The 14,660-nt window shown below is 35.4% G+C and overlaps 2 pseudogenes; one reads left to right on the top strand and one right to left on the bottom strand.

Moving 5' to 3' along the window:
• LOC120142332 overlaps positions 1-8,501 on the top strand; it is a 38,650-nt pseudogene extending 30,149 nt beyond the window's left edge.
• A 138-nt stretch (positions 8,502-8,639) lies between these two features.
• Positions 8,640-12,979, bottom strand: LOC120142331 (annotated as a pseudogene).
• Positions 12,980-14,660: the final 1,681 nt, after the last annotated feature.

Below are 14,660 nucleotides of genomic sequence, written 5' to 3'. Positions count from 1 at the left end.
TGGTACTTTTTAATTATAAATTGTCTCTTATTATTAGAAATTTAAAAATTTTAAAAAATATATTTAATTTATAATCCTATTATTTTAAAATTATAATTATGAAAAATATATGTTAATTTATATATTTATAAATAAAATATTTATTTATTTAGAAATATCAGAAAAGGACTTCTAGGTGCCTTAAGACAGCTCTTTTCCTTGATATTAAAAAATAAATAATTAATTAAAACAATTAATTTAAAAAATAGGATATTTATTTATTTAAAAATATTAGAAAATGGACATCCAATTATTTTAAGACTGCCCTTTCTTAATATTGAAAAATAAATAAATATTAAAACAAGATTAAAATAAGTTAAAAGTAATTAAATAAGATTTTAATAAATAAAATAAATATTATAAATATATATTTATGGCTAAATAATAATAATAATAGTAATAATAATTAAAAGTAAACATATAAAATTAACATATAATGAACAAAATTAAAACTATATATTTAAAATAAATAAAACTTATAAAAATTGAAAATAATGACTAAATTATAACTTAATAGAATTAAATACCTAATTCGTAATTAATTATTTAAAATTACAGGGATTAAACATGTTATTTTATCCATTTATTAATTTGGTGACTAAAATAAAATTATATTAAATTCGAATATCAGATTAAAATAAATTAAAAATATGCACTCGGTATTTAAAATATTAATTATTAAAATTAAAGGACTAAATCTATTATTTACCCTAAATATTTATATATACAGATACAAATAAGGATTAAAATAATATCAAATAAAATTATGAGACTAAATTTAAAAGATCAGAAAATAGTTCCAGTGACTAAATTGCAATGTTACAAATATATGGGGATTGCGGGTATAGTTTACCCTTTATGAAATTACAGAAATACCCTCCCCAAAGCGGTGCCGTTTGGGAAAGGGTATCGGGCCAGCCTCTCATTTCTTCCTTTCTCTTCTCTCTCAAGCAGAGAGAGTTATAAAACTCTCTCTTGCCTCTCTCTAGCTTCCCTCACCAGAGGGAAGCCGGTCATCGGCCGGCAGCCGTCTGCCGCCGTAATCCCCTCCGCTGGCCACCGTCTATGGTGGCCGGAAAGTTTCGTTTTACATGAAAATAAAGGCCTTCTCTTCCTAAGGCCAAATCTGGCTTTAGTTTACCCTAAAAAACTCCTAATCGGAGTAAATCTAAGAAAATACCTTTGGTATTTTCTGTTCTCCAGCGATGTTTGGCTTCCGATAATGATCGAGGCTCAAAGGGTAAGTTTCATTTCTTCTCTCTTTTTTTAGTTTCTTTTGTTGCTTCCTCTCTGTCTCCTCCTTTGTAGGTGGGTCGAGGCTTTTATAGCCTCGACGAGATGCGCCTCGGACCGGTCACAAGAGTGAAGGCCAGTGAGTCACCAAACCTATAGCGGTGACTCACAAAAACAAGCGACGTGTGCGGTTGTAATGGATCTTCAGGAAACTTTGACGGGGCATCGTGGCAGCGGCGGAGCGACGTGGAGCAGTTGGAAGTAGAAACGGCGCCGCGTGGTCCCTAGGGTAACATCACCCTAGGGTTTGTGCTGGATGCGTGTAAGCCGTTGGATCTCTCAGATCCAACGGCTGGGATGCTGAGGCGGCTAGGGTACTGAGATGGAAACTCTAATATGGTTTTAGGGTTTAGCTGGGCCATCTGGATATGTAATTGGGCCGTGTAATCTGGGCCTGTTTGTAATAATAATAATATTAATAATAAAAATATATAATAAATAATAATATAAATAAAATTGGGACAAAAAATTTAGTGTCTACAATATTCATCACTGGTCACTTTAATCCGATTAACTTAGTGTGTGTATATATATATTACGACATAGTTTTGGTGTTCTCTGGAGCAAATGTATCAAAAAATTTATAATCACTGATCATTTTGTTCATTTAAAATGGCTTGTATGTGTATGTATATATGTTTATTTATATACTGTTTCTCTTCTTACAATGTCAAACTTGTGTCGTGATCTTGTGTCGTAGTTTATGTCCGCTGAGTTCGTGCGATGCGTCGTGTTGTTGGAAAAATGGGTAACTCGTTTTAACTTTGCTTTCAAGTTTGCATGTGCATACATTCAAGAAAGCATGTGTTGGTGTTTAGCTGACCACAGTGCAGCATGATATTGTGTGGGTTTGGCCAAATGTTGATCCTCAATACAAAGATATTATAACGAAGAAAAAGCCCCCTTATTTTCTTGCATTGGATGATCCTTCATACACAAAGCTGATGGGAAACAGAGATATTCCTTACAGGTATGTGAGTTATTTGGCTCGTCTTATTCGTTGAAAATTTCTCGAACATGTGCGGAACACACATACTTTAAATAAAACGAAGACTCCAAGTGACATAGGGGACACGAAAGTCATCGATGTTCGGTGAAGTTTGTTCGAGAAACTAACTTTGCATTTTTCAGGTATAATGTGTTAATTGACAACCTTATGGATCCAGCTCATGTTCCATATGCACATTACAGACTAATGCGCACTCAGACCCCTACTGGTAAGCAGTTATCGATGAATTTCACGATACGAGATTCATAAGTTCTAAAATTGTACGTTTCGGTTCGCAGTGAATGTCGACAGAGAAGGGGGCAGACCACTCGAGACGCGAGTGAAGAAGCTGAACGTAAATGGTTACACTGTGTTGAATAATCAGGTAAAGAAACAGAAAGAACACAAGAATTTTAACGAGGTTTAACAATGTGCTTACGTCCTCGGTGCCCTAGGCGGCGCTAGATTTTTTATTCAAGGTTTTGGTTACATCTCCTTTTATAATAAATAAACGCTGGTACATATTTACAAAAATAACCATGTATCGTTACCGGTATATTTATGAGCCATACCTAACAAATCTCCACCTTGACGAATATTATGCCCCTTAGGAAACATTCAATGTGGGTTAGGTTTCCTTACTTCTTTAACAACTCGAAACATTCAACAAGTCCAAGCAATGCATGAACTTGTCTGTCGTAACTGGCTTGGTGAACATATCAGCGACATTCTCATCAATATGTACATTTTGAAACAAAATCTCTCCAGATGCAACCAACTCTCTGATCTTGTGAAACCTTACATCAATATGCTTAGTTCTAGCGCGATATACCTGATTCTTAGCCAAGTGAATAGTACTTTGATTGTCACAAAGTAACTGAACTCCACCTTGCTGAACACCCAACTCCTTCACTAAACCAGTAAGCCATAAAGCTTCTTTTGCTGCTTCAGCCGCTGCCATGTATTCAGCTTCAGTTGTAGATAATGCCATAACAAATTGAACATTAGACTTCCAACAAATAGGCCCTCCACCAAGAGTAAAGACATACCCTGTTGTAGATCTTCTATTATCCAAATCACCCTCATAGTCTGAATCCACATATCCTACAACCAAAGGATTATCCCGCTGACTACTAAAAATAATTATATGTCCCATAATACCCTTTAAGTACCTAAAGATCCACTTGATTGCTTCCCAATGTTGCTTACCAGGTTTAGACATGTACTTACAAACTTGACTAACAGCATGAGCTAAATCAGGACGAGTACATACCATTGCATACATCAAGCAGCCAACAACATTAGAATATGGAACCTTTGTCATATCTTCAGCTTCCTTATCTGTCTTAGGGCAATGTTCTGATGAGAGCTTAAAGTGATTCGCCAATGGAGTGCTCACTGGTTTTGAGCTGCTCATCGCAAACCTTTCTAGCATTTTCTCCACATAACCCTGTTGAGATAGCCACAGTTTCCTTGAGTCTCTGTCCCAACAAATTTCCACTCCAAGAATTTTCTTTGCAGTACCTAAATCTTTCATATAAAATTCCTGACTCAATAAAGTTTTTAAACCAATAACATCATCCATGTTCTTCGCAGCAATTAACATATCATCAACATACAATAACAGAAAAATAAAAAAACCATCATCAAGGCTCTTAACATAGACATAACAATCATACTCACATCGCTTGTAGCCAATCTTGATCATATATGAGTCAAACCGTTTGTACCATTGTCTCGGAGATTGTTTCAACCCGTACAAAGATTTCTTCAATCTGCAAACTAAATGCTCGTTTCTAGGTTGAGTTAAACCTTTAGACTGCTGCATGTAGATCTGCTCCTCTAAATCACCATGCAAAAAAGCAGTTTTCACATCCATCTGCTCTAAATGTAGATCCCAACTAGCCACCAATGCAAGTACTGCTCGGATTAAAGTGTGTCTGACCAAAGGAGAAAAAATTTCATCATAATCAACTCCTTTCTGCTGTGAAAAACCCTTTGCTACCAAACGAGCCTTGAATTTCTCCCTCTCTTTTTCTGTTACTGATGGTTTCTTCTTATACACCCATTTGCAACCAATAGGTTTCTTACCCTCAGGAAAGCGAACTAACTCCCATGTGTGATTATGATTCAAAAACTCCATCTCCTCAACAATGGCAGCCATCCACTTGTCGTTTTCCTGAGTAGTAACCGGATCATCACTGCTAACAGTAAGTGCAAAAGAGACCAAGTCTTCAAAACCCAATCTGTTCGGAGGCTTTATTGTCTGTCTCTGGCGAGACTATAATACTGCAAATCTACCATAGAGAAACCACCAGAAGTCGGTTGAGAAGTTTTTATTTTCTCAACTAGAAACTGCTCGAAATCCACCATTGTCGTGTCTTTCTTTTGCTGTAACATGGGTTGTTCATCAAAAACAACATCTCTACTGATCACAATTTTCTTCGCAACTGGATCCCAGAACTTGAATCCTTTGACACCTGTCTTGTAACCCAAAAAAATTCACTCCTTCAATTTTGCATCAAGTTTGGATCTCTCATCAGTAGATACGTGCACATAAGCAGGACAACCAAAAATCGTAAGTGATCAAAAGTAACATCATGACCAGTCCATACCTCTTCTGCAACTTTCCCAGCCAATTATGCCCTTGGCGATCTATTGATAAGATAACACGCTATGTTAACAGCCTCAACCCATAAGTGTTTGGGAAGCCCCGCATTCAACCGCAAACATTTGGCTCTTTCATTCAATGACCTATTCATCTGTTCCGCAATACTATTCTGTTGTGGTGTCTTGCACACTGTAAAATGTATCTTAATCCCATGCGCCTTACAGAAGTTTAGAAACTATGAATATGTGTACTATGTACCTTTGTCAGACTGCAAACACTTGATTTTTGTCCTGTTTGGTTTTCTACCTCAGCTTTCCATAACTTGAACTTCTCAAGAACGTCAGACTTCTGTTTCAAAAAATACAGCCAAACTTTCCGTGAAAATCATCAATAAAAGTAACATAATACCTAGATCCACCCTAAGACGATGTCGTGGAAGGCCCCCATACATCAGAATGCACATAATCAAGAATCCCTTCAGTTTGTGCTTCCCAGTCTTGAAACAAACTTTAGTATGTTTACCAAGAACACTATACTTGCAAAAATCGAGCTTACAGCTTTTAACACCATGCAACAAATTTCTTTTATATAATTCGGCCATTCCATGTTCACTAAGATAAGCAAGACACATATGCCACAGTTTGGTAGTATCATTACAGGACTCAACAGAATGAACTCCACCTATAACGGTACTCCCTAACAATTTGTAAATATTCCCTGCAGTCATCTTTCCTTTCATCACAGTCAAAGCTCCTTTAACAATCCGAATGGTTTCCATATCCTCATCAGCCTTAGGGATAAAACCATTCTTGTGCAAAGTGCCCAAAGAAATCAAATTCTTCTTCAAATATAGGATATGACGAACACCACACAACGTCCGAACAGAACCATCATACATCTGAATTCTGACATCACTAATACCAACAATATTGTAATATCAATCATCACCCAAATAAACAGAACCAGAATTAACCGACATGTATGTCGAAACTGCACCAATAGATCATTCACCCTTGTTTGCCATAATCCAAAGTTACCCTAACCATCGAATTTCGTAACTTTGAATTTGGCTCATGACATCCGATACCAATTGTTGAATAATCGGGTAAAGAAACGAAAAGAACACAAGAATTTTAATGAGGTTCATCAATGTGCTTACGGCATCGGTGCCCTAGGTGGCGCTAGAATTTTTATTCAATATCTCATAGGTTTTGGTTACATATCCTTTAATAATAAATAAACCCTGGTACATATTTACGAATGTTTCAAGGCTGATAATGGATAAATACTCAACTAATGGCATGCCAAGTGTACCAACAGTTCTCACTATAACACACAATGGGTTGATGTATCATAATAAATCCATAATCAAAATATCATCCTTGGGCAGTTGATACCCTAAATCATTCATAAAACTGATATAGAATATTATAAAAAATATTATTTATAAACTTTATAAATCATACTATAAATTGAAATGAGGTTGACTTATCGCAAGTCATCCTCGATCAAAATAATTAAATAAATAATTGCACTCACTTTTGCCTTACTATAGATTCCTTTAAGCAATATTTCTAATGGTCCTGATTGCTAGATTTGTCGTGGTCTGGCAATACCAAATAATAACACAAAGTGTTCAAACTACATATTAGTATCGTACTAATATAAACTATAAGTTGTGAATTCTTTTTAGAATTCACCTCAACCTTTCCATTTTGTTCATAATGGTCCTTCACCATTAAAATCATTGCACATTAAATATTAAAATTCCAGCACTTTAAGAAAATGCTCAAATCAATACCTCAACATTTCAAATATTTATAATTTCAACTCAAACTTCCTAACTTACGATTTTCAACCACCAAACTTAATAAATTTATAATTCAACCTTAACTCAATATTTAGTTCAAAATTCAGCATACTATTAAATTTTCCAGCACTCAATAATTTACTCAAATAATAATTCTTCATTTAATAACTTTCAAACAAGTCCCCAAAGTTTTGGGACCTTTCGAATTCCACCATATAAACATTAAAATGAATTCTTTTAGAATTATTCTCAAAATTTCCAATTTATTCAAAATGTTATCTTGCCATTTAACTTCAATTACAAGCATCCAAAAATATACTCAAACATTTAAACATTACTCTTCAGTTTCTAATCTATTTCCACTTAAATTCTAAAATTTCCATATTCAGATAACTCGCACTACCTTTAAAGAATCAGTATTTTGTATTGATATACACACTGAAATTTAATTTTGTTTCTTTCACTGAAAACAAAACTCGAATACTAATATATCCATATAAATAAATCTTTCTAGTTCATTTTTTACAATTTATTGTAAATTTTTAAAGTTGACCGGCAAAATCCGTTTTGTGCAGAATCTGCTGCCCTGTTTTTCTGACCTTTCCTCGGTTAAAAATTCATATCTTTTTGTATATACCTTGAAATTGATCTATATTTGTTTTAAACAAAAATATATTGATATACAAACACAAATATATAAAAATAACCTCCAAATCATTTTTATAGAATTTCTGGTGAATTTTCAAACTCACTGCCAGATTCAGAAATCTAAAATGTTTTCCTTAGTTTGCATCCTTAGGTTCTTCATCAATTCTTACAACCAATTCTTTAAAATCACTTAACTCTTCATAAATCCATATCATAAAATCTCATCACCCATTTATATTCACCATGAAAATTTGGTACCAAATGATAGAAAATTTCATGTAGATTAATTCTGTATCTAATATCTAAACTCAAAAATCAAGTATATAGCTTCAAAAATCAAAATAAAAATCCTTACCTTGGAGAACTTGGACTTTCGTCCAGTTTCTGGAGAAAAGAAGAGAGTTTCATGATGATTCTAAAAAAATCTCCAATTATAAACCTTTAAAACTAATTAAATGATTCTTTTATTCCTTTTGGGCCAAATACCAAAATTACCCTTAATGAAACTTCATAACTACAACTTTGCCACTCTATGACATCATCCCTTACCTCATCAAATCCATAAAAATATATTAATTCTGATTTTTCATGTTTGTCCTTGCAATTTTTTGAAAATTGAAATTTAGTCACCTAATTCCAAATTTTTGGCTTAACATGGAAAATCGACTTTAATTTCATTAATCCATGTTAAATTTCACTTTTAAAAAATATAGAAATAATATTTCCAACCTTTATCTAGCATCCTTCACAATTTCGTGAAATTCTGATTTGATTCGATTATCCGATTTCAATACCGAACTTTACCGCTTTATAGCTTTTAACATAAATCTCGTACCTAAAATTTGATTTCCACTAAAATCTCTGTTTTAATCCAAACTGTTCATTTATAGGCTAAAATACATAGCTTTCAAAAATTAAAATTTTGATCTCTACACTTTTCAAAGTTTATATTTTAGCCACTAAACTTTCAAAACTTATATTTTAGTCACTGGTCAAAATTTAGGGTATTACAATCAGAGTTTGACATTCAATACATAATCCAGAAAGCAGTTAAAGGGAGCGTCATAGCATATTTCATCGCAAGCAGGGCTTCCGAAGAATATGAGCCCTGAGTTTTAATTTCCCATATGAAGATTTGATGGTTATTGTAGTAGAAGAAGCAACTATATCTATCAATAAACATCGAAAGTTGAACTTTGATGGTTCTTGAAATGCCTTGGGGCATGGAATTGGGACAATTTTGGTCTCGCCTAATGGAGAACTCTTTCTCGTCCTTCCAAAGCGGCCAAGTACTTTGCAACCCTGGCAGCATATAGCTCAGCTCGGTGTCCCTATAAATCATCCAAGTAGGTAACTAATTTCTCCATAAAAAGGAACACTAATGGTTCATGAAAGGTAAGAAACTAGGAATTGATATTTAGCACCTGGCAACTACCTCGAGAAGGGATTCCATAACAAGGTACTTTAGTTGTTCCCGACTGATCGTGACGTCCTTCAATACTCTCTCGCTAAAATGATTTGAGTCTTTGCATACTCGGTTTCTTTCTTAACCATTTCGAAAACTTTGTTGCTAGCTTCCTGAAATTTCATTGCGATACCGACAGTCGCAACACAATCTTCAAAGTTCATTGGAAGATCTTCACTGCAAAGGAAGTATGTTGTTATTAGTATGGGAATAGATATTGTAGAAGCTAAGAAAATAATTCCATCATATACAAAACAAGCCTTATACCTCAAGTTAATCACGATTAGATCTAATAAGTGTTCTCGTACAACGCCTTCTTCCGAATTATAAGTGCTAATTAAAAGTGGTTTACAAGGGTGCTTGAAGCTAATTCTCTCTCATTCGACGATATTAACTCCTTCGGTCTGCACATTGAGAAGCAAATTACTAATGCCCTCATCCAGAAGATTGATTTCATCAACATATAATACTTGTAACATCCTCCATACCGGGTTAGTGATCAAATTATGAAATTTCAAAATTTAGTGACCAAAGTAGATAAATTGAATAGTTAAAAGATTTAATGGGAATGTTTTGTGTAGGATCAATTAACAAAGAAGGAGGAACTAAAGGGGTAAATGAGTCTTTTAATAGGGGAAATAATTAAATATTAGATGATGATATTTAAATCCACGTGGAAAGCAAATGAAGATAACAAAAGTTTCCAGATTTCTCTTCTTCTTCACTTCTTCTTTCGTGAGACCAAGCTAAAGGTGAGTTTTCTTGTTGATTAAATTCTTGATGAATTTAAGGTTGCTTATTGATCCTTAGCTGATAACTAAGCTTAAGGAAAGCTTAGATTATCTTAAAACCATAAGATGAGAAGTATATGAAGAATAAAAGAAATGAAGTAGAAAAGTGAAATCTTGGATTAGAGTTCATAATAAGAATTAGAATTGGGATTTGACTTGTCATAAAGTTAACTAAGAAGTATGAGGTGTTAGAATTCAAATTAGAACATGTTGGAATTTGGGTTAGATTCTTAAATTCTACATGGAGAATTGGATCTCTAAGTTTTAGAAGTATGGAATGGATAATAATTAGTTTAAGTAAAAGTATGCAAGTTAGGGATATAAAAGAGGGGATATATAAAGTGTTGAGAAGCTTAAGACGTGCTTAAATGACATTTCTGGGCTATGTGCATCGATGCACATTCAATGTGCACCGATGCATCAAGGATAAATCCCAAAAATTGTTCAAGGTGTACCGATGCACATGAAGTGCATCGATGTACTCTTTTAAAATACAAACATCGAATGCCATCGATGCATCGATGCATAAGGAGTGCATCGATGCACCCCATTAAATACAAACATCGATGCACCCCATTAAATACAAACATCGAATAGGATTTATGCATCGATGCATGGTGTAGTGCATCGATGCATACCTCCATTAAAAAATGAAAATGACTTTTCTTTTAGCCTAAGAAATGATAGTTTAGAATATACTAATTAGTATACTGATAAGTATCAATGAATTACTATGTAGATATCGAGCCTAAATGAGTTCTGGAATAATCGACAAGTAGGATTGATCGAGGGAAAGACAAAGAAATCTAGGTGAGTGCATATGCATAGCATGAATATAGTATTATAATCAGTTCTAGACTTATGATAAATCTAGATTCAATATTTTGATACATGATTACATTCCATTTTATGAAACATGATATGAGTTTATACCATATGCATTATGTGACATGAATATGCAGGAAAAAGTTATATGAGTTATGTGATAAAGGTATGGAAAATAATATGTCTACGTGATACAAATTATGTGAATTGTGAAAGCCCATGTTGTGTAGATGAGAACTATAGGTATAGTTGGCATGCCAAGGGTAGAGGGTCTACGCGGTCCTTCGGGATATATATATATTCTTTGGAACATGTGTGAAGTCTTGTGAGACGCATACTTGATCCCTAGTATATGTATATGATTCTTAAGGAATGATATGTGGTCCTTATGGACATTATTATATGGCACTACGGTGCAATTCTACGCGGCACTCCGGTGCAATTCTACGTGGCACTTTTGTGCAATTATACGAGCTGTGGTGACAGCATAGTGCACAACCTCACAATACTCACATACCTTAGGTTCTCAGTATGTTATCATGGGCTAATGAACTTATGAATGTGAATTTGATAAGTCTATGTATAAGAAACATGGTTATGGTTATTTCATTGTTTACAAACATATTATCATTGCAACCCATCTCATTTTGATAATTCCTTTATATTTTATTGTTATTATTATATTGCCTCACTAAGTCGATGACTTAGCGTGTGAGTGTTTCACATGTAGGATCCGATAAAGTAGACGATCGAGGTTAAGCAGTTGGACAACATTACCCCTGCAACTATCAGATCAGAAGCAACTTAATCAGTAGGTCATTTTGTTATGTAAATTGATGTTGGCATGTAACTAAAGGGTTAAGTTGTGTATGCTCTGAGTATTTTGGTAAAAGTGTATTATTATATGTATATTATCGTATTTTCTTAATATAAGTTCAAATGTTGTTATTTTGTTAGAAAGATGTTTTAAAAAGGTAATGTGACACCTCAGACTAGTATTCGGGTTGGATACGGGTTGGGGTGTTACAATACTCCTCTATGTGCTTCTGCTAAAAGGTCGGGTTGAAAAACTGTTGTACTCGTTTTCACATACTTCTCGACATCGACGGATCCAATGAGTCTGACCTCTATGACTCCAACTAGAATCTAGAGCAAGAGTGACGAAAAGGGCATTAAGACGATAGACCAAACTCGACAACAACGGCTATCTAGCACGAAATCTACCTGAACAAAAGGAGATCGAACAACTTGAGTCTTGACATTGCCATCAGAATCATATTCAGCTTATTAAGCTAAACCATCTTCCCACCTTTAGAGGTTATGAAAACCATGTCACTCTCTTGAAAGTAATGAACTATTATTAAACCAGTTAGCCCTCGTATCCATTATCTTATCACATAAACGATGCAACCTAATAGTTTAAGGCAAAAGTTAGACTATTTAAGCCCCGAAACACATTTTAATACTCAAAGGAACACTGATATATTTTCAAAAGCAACTACAACAACAAGATTATTGATAAGACTATTGACAAATCAAGAATATACGACAAAACCTGAATCTAGTAATTGACGGCTACATTTATTTAGGATGTATGTTCAACATATAACAATCATAATCTCAGGTATGACACCAATATATAAATCTTATGTCTATGAAAAAAATAGACTCCAATTTACTTACTCTCAAGAATAGACTCGGATAGGTGGACACAGTCGTTTCTAAAAATTTAAAATTATTATATATTTTAAATTTTTTAAGTATTTTTATTAAGAATCTATTTTATCCCCTAAAATTTTATAAGTTTAAGTTCGTTTATTTTGAAATTTTATAATTTACAATTCACCCTACTCCTGACTTAAAATCTTGCATCCATCCATAGAGGAAGAGAAGAAATGAAATTAATCCTGGCCAACGACGGCAGCCAAAGAGAAGAACTGTCGACCGTAAGAAGAAGGGTCATCAGATTAAACAGCAACGGCTGCCCCATTGCTTAAGTCTAGAGCGGGATTCGAGACAGCTAGAACGTGACGAAAACGAGTGGTGATTCGGGTTTGAAACCGTTTCTTTCAGTTCAAACGAGAAGAATAAGGGAAGAAGAGAAAAGGGTGTGGTTTAGATATGGTGGAAGATGATTGAATATTGTTAGAATGTTGTAGAGTCATCACGTGTATGTAAGGGTGGTTAGGTTGTTAGGATGGTTAGCCAAGTTAGTTAGTTTGTTAAGCGGTTAATGGTTAGCTAAAACTCTGTATAAAAGCAGTGTACTCAGCTGATATGAATTAAGCAATTCTTTACTGAGAATATCTTTATGTTATTTCACTCTTCCTAACATGGTATCTTTCGCCGAACGTTCTGGGGATTTCTTGTAAGCCTTTGATGTTGCTCTCTCTTGGTAACGATCATGGAGTCATCCAAGAACTTTGCATACAAGAAAGTGAGTGTTCTCCTTAACGAGATGAACTTTCTATTGTGGAAGCAACAGATATTACTCACAGTCTGAAGCCATCGCCTCTAGTGACTATTAACCGGTGTCTTGAAGCCACCACCGGAGACGGTTCTTGATAGTAATGGTGAGATGACAGTCAATGACGCCTTTGAAGAGTTCGTGACATAGGACAGTGCACTAGCATCGTGGCTCCTTTCCACCATCAGCCCGCACCTTCTACCGTAATTTGTTGGAGCAGACTTGGTTGCCGCAGTATGGAGCACGGTGCAACAATTGTTTTCCAATAGATCGACCACCGTTGCTATGGGACTTCACTGCAAGCTGCAATCGCTAAGAAAAGGGAATGACACTATGAGGACCTATCTTTCCCGAGTTAAGGAGGTACGCGATGCACTCGCCTCCTGTGGTAGTGCAGTACCACATGTTGGCCATATAGCCAGTATACTTAAAGGATTACCCAGGGAGTACCAGTCATTCATGGCGGTTATCACTACAATGAAAGAAACGCTCTCACTCAAAGAATTACATACAATGCTTCTTGATGCTGAAGCTCAGTTAGCCGGATTTGATGAATCCTTGGATTCATTGCCTATGAGTGCGAATATTGTTCAACATGAGGCAAAATACTCCGATGACAATCGTGGTACCAGGACCTCTCGTCCCTCCTCAGGCAATCGCTCTGCTGGTCGTGGTCGAGAAAGAACCATAATTCAATGTCAATTATGTGGCAAGCTCGGTCATCTCGTTGACCGTTGTTGGTATCGGTTCGATGAGGATTTCATGTGTGTTACTGCTGAGCCTCGATCTCACAAAGGTCAATCTGCTAGTGCTCATCACTTGACTGTTGAAATGCCCAATTCGGGGTGTGATTATCGCAATGGTAGGTCCCAACGGTTGTGCGATCACCACAGGCCAATGTGGCTTCTAAACCAGCTTACCTCTGGGTAGTGGATTCGGGTGCAACTCACCACGTTACCCCCGACGTTAGTAACATCTCAAATTTTGCTGACTTTAGAGGCCCAGGTAAATCAACTGTGGGAAATGGAGTGTCACTTGACATTCATAACATTGGTAATACGATTGTTGAGTCTTCGAGAGCTCTATTGTTAAATGATCTATTGCATATGCCCCTGTATAACGAAAAAATTGATTTCTATCTCCAAGCTTGCTAGGGATAATGCAGATTATGTTGAGTTTCATGCTGGTAAATGTCTTATTCAGGATGAATCAACCAGAAATATCCTGCTGCAAGGTGAAGAAAAGGATGGTCTGTACACCTTTGCCCTCATGGTAGAATCTAGTACTGCTGCACATGTAGCTGTTGCAGATGTAACTCGAGATCAGTCTGAACTGTGGCACCGTCACTTAGGACATCTAGCTCGATATGCTCTAGATAGAATAGCTAATCAAGTCAATGTAAAGATTGATCCTGAGATTAATAAAACTTGTGTGGCCTGCCTTATGGGCAAGAGTCACAAACTTCCTTTTGAATCATCTAAAACTGTGTATAAGGATCCATTTGAGCTTATTTTTTCAGATTTATGGGGACCCCCACACATGTCATCTAACGGCTTTCGATACTATGTATCGTTTGTAGATGCATATATCAGGTTTACATGGGTCTATTTACTAAAAGACAAGGCTCAAGCCTTATCTGCTTTCAAGCTGTTTCATGAGCTTATATTAACTCAGTTTGGTGTGTCGGTTAAGGCAGTTCAAACCGACTGGGGAGAAGAATATC

The sequence above is a fragment of the Hibiscus syriacus genome, unplaced genomic scaffold (genome assembly GCF_006381635.1).
Source record: "Hibiscus syriacus cultivar Baekdansim isolate YM2019G1 unplaced genomic scaffold, ASM638163v2 tig00110828_pilon, whole genome shotgun sequence".
NCBI lineage: Eukaryota > Viridiplantae > Streptophyta > Magnoliopsida > Malvales > Malvaceae > Hibiscus > Hibiscus syriacus.
The sequence above is the reverse complement of the archived record's forward strand: the minus strand, read 5'-3'. Positions and strand labels throughout refer to the sequence as shown.